The 3,124-nt window shown below is 44.1% G+C and overlaps 1 protein-coding gene across 1 annotated transcript in view; it reads left to right on the forward strand.

Moving 5' to 3' along the window:
- The window catches only part of RPL23 (ribosomal protein L23), a 5,945-nt gene that overhangs the window by 1,623 nt on the left and 1,198 nt on the right, over positions 1 to 3,124 (forward strand). The window lies entirely within an intron of this gene.

The following is a 3,124-nucleotide window of genomic DNA, read 5'->3' on the forward strand; positions in this document are numbered from 1 at the left end:
GCTCAGGCTGGTTTCGAACTCCTGAGCTCAAACAATCCGCCCGCCTCGGCCTCCCAGAGAGCTAGGATTACAGGCGTGAGCTACTGCGCCCGGCCTGAATAATACATTCTTGATAGGCAGCTTAGTGCTAGACCATGAGAGGTCACAGCTTTAAGGCTTAGGACCACAGGCTAGTTTCCTTTTCTGGGGTTACTGATGTGGAAGAGAATAATGGTTGTGGGAGCCAGGTGAAGAGGTGATCACAAAGAACACCAGACCTGTTAGTGTTAGCACTAGGTACGCACAACACAGAGGGTATTCTTCATGCTGTAAGGCAGGTTCTTTTTATAGATGAGATTGATTAACTCAAGGCGTGGCCTGCTGGAAGTTTGTTGTGGTTGGTTCTAAATCTGTTATGATAGAAACTAAAACAAGGAGTTGCACATTGCTTAATCTTTAGCCCCCAAAGTTTTCCCACCAGGTGTATGAATTAAAAGGGGAGGCCTCAAAGCACTACCTACTTGTCATATCCTGGCTTTAGAACTTTGAGTATTCAGTGCATTTAAGTTCCTGAAATTTTTTCCTGTGCCTGCTTAGTCTGTCTCTACCCTGGGATGTCTTGCTCTTCCACAGAATTCCTGGCCATCCCTTAATGTACAAATGTGATGTGCTGTCACCACCATGTATTGTAGTTACTCCTTTGTGTACCTGCACCACCCCATGATGCCCCCCTGTGCATTTTTAGCCTTGGGGTCAGAAATCTTTGTTTACCTTTGATATTCACTTGAGGGGTTGGTAGTACTGTGGTTGTGATTAAACATTGATGAATCAGTGTTGGTTGGGATGAGGGTGCAACTGCACAGGCTTTTTCCTCTTCTCAGAACACTTGGGTCTGATTAGTGGCCTGGGGAGCTGTCAGAGAAGAGCAAAGCAAATGGCCATCACTTTGTGGGTTAGGTGGCAGGAGGATGGACTGTTGGTCTAAATCAGTGGTGGGACAAAACCAGGGAACGCTTCATGGATTTAAAACCAGTTGTGAATTACCAGTTCTGTTGATGTCTTCTTTGGTCCTTGTTTCTGCTAAATTAATACATCCCCTCACCATGGACTTAAATCTATCAGTAAGTAACAGGCTCCTGTGGCAAGGGGCAGGACTGAAAGGCTTGGATTTGTGGCTTTATTTGCCTACATGATGCACTTGCGAGAATTAAATGGTTTATGTGAGGGTCCAACAGAAGATGCTCTCACTAAATATAGTTACCTCTCAGTGTGTATCCCATTAATTTGATCAGTGGATATCTGCTTACCTAGATAATTTTTACCTTGTACTTGTCTCAGGGAAAGTCATTACCCCTGTCCTTATAAAAATCTTGTATTTCTGGTGTTTGACGTTGAACACGGAAGTGTAATTATTGTCCCCATCTTACAAGAGGAAATTTGAACTCCAAAAGATTAACTTGCTCAAGGTCTTCAAGCTAGTATCAGTCAAGATTTGAACTCAGGTGTGTCTGACTCTAAAATAGTTCTTTAGAACTATTATATTCTACTGCATGATGATGCTCCATTTTGAAAGTATGGAAAAGTGTCTTTTTCACGTTAGTACAGATAGGTTTAAAAGTTACTTATGACACTTGAAAACAGTTCATCAAAAAGTTAAACATAGAGCTGGGCTCTGTGGCCTGTTCCTGTGTTCCCAGTTACGTGGGAGACTGGGGAAGGAAGATCACTTGAGCTCAGGAGTTTGATGCTGTGGGGGCGATATGATCGCACTTGTGAATAGCCACTGCCTTCCACTCTGGGCAACATAGTGAGACACTCATCCCTTTTTTTAAAAAAAAAAATGTTAAATAGAGAATTGATTACACAAGAAATACAAGTTGAATTTCAGTTATCTGACTCTTAGACTTTCAAGAGGTAATCATTCTCTGGGAGGCCGAGGCGGGCGGATTGTTTGAGCTCAGGAGTTCGAAACCAGCTTGAGCAAGAGCAAGACCCCGTCTCTACTAAAATTAGAAAGAAATTAATTGGACAACCAAAAATATATAGAAAAAAGTAGCCGGGCATGGTGGCGCATGCCTGTAGTCCCAGCTACTCGGGAGGCTGAGGCAGGAGGTTTGCTTGAGGCCAGAAGGTTTAGGTTACAGTGAGCTATGATCAGGCCACTGCACTCCAGCCTGGGCAACAGAGCGAGACCCTGTCTCTAATAATAATAGTAATAAATAAAAATTCATATGTAAATAATCCTTATAGAGAAACAAGGTTTATGGAGCATGTATACTTATCTCCACTCCCTCCCAAAATTCCACTCCCACCCAAAACCACAGTCGCCTATAACTCTATAAGGATAAAGAGAACTGGGGAGGGAACAATAGTAGAAGAGCTTTATCAGTTTGAAAATAGCAGGAAGGGCAGTGACTTAGCAACGATGAGGAAGCTGAACCTTAAGTGTTGGCTCTAGCAGAGGCTCTTAATCTCGGGTGCACATTAAAATTACCTGGGGAGATAAAGAGGCAAATCCTGAGGCCTCAGTCCTACTAGGCATAGATAGTTGAAAAACATCTACAGGTGTATGGCATTTTTGCACCTACACACCCCTCCAATTCTGGGGGAATAACCTGTTTTGTCAAAGTTGGCTAAGGCAATACTCCCTTCCTGTCTTTCCAGCGGAAAACAGCAAGCGTCAGACCACAGCTCAGCCCATCCAATGCTCCCACCTGGCATTTTGAAACTCAAACTTTAGGAATTGTCCTGAAGATGCAGGTGCAGCTGGGACAATATCTGCAGCAGTGATGCATGCCCATGGTTAGTGGCACCAGCAGTGACACTTCCAAGGACAAGACCTGAGCTGGAGCTCCCTGCTTCACAGCCCCTCATAGTTACTGCTGAGTTAGGTTCTCCAACGTCCTGCCAACTCTGTGAGTCCCCACCATGCTGCCAGTAGATTCCTTTTCTGCTTAAAGCAGCCAGAGTGGGTATCCATCCCATTCCAAGAACTCTGACCATCACAATAAACTAAGAAAGTGCCCCTGTAACCCTGTAGAGAGATTTACTTTTTTTTTTTTTTTTAGACAGAGTCTTGCTCTATCACTCAGGCTGGAGTACAGTGGCCTCATCACAGCTCACTGCAACCTTGAATTCCTAGGCT

This window comes from Propithecus coquereli, unplaced genomic scaffold (assembly GCF_000956105.1).
Source record: "Propithecus coquereli isolate 6110/MARCELLA unplaced genomic scaffold, Pcoq_1.0 Scaffold119, whole genome shotgun sequence".
Lineage (NCBI taxonomy): Eukaryota > Metazoa > Chordata > Mammalia > Primates > Indriidae > Propithecus > Propithecus coquereli.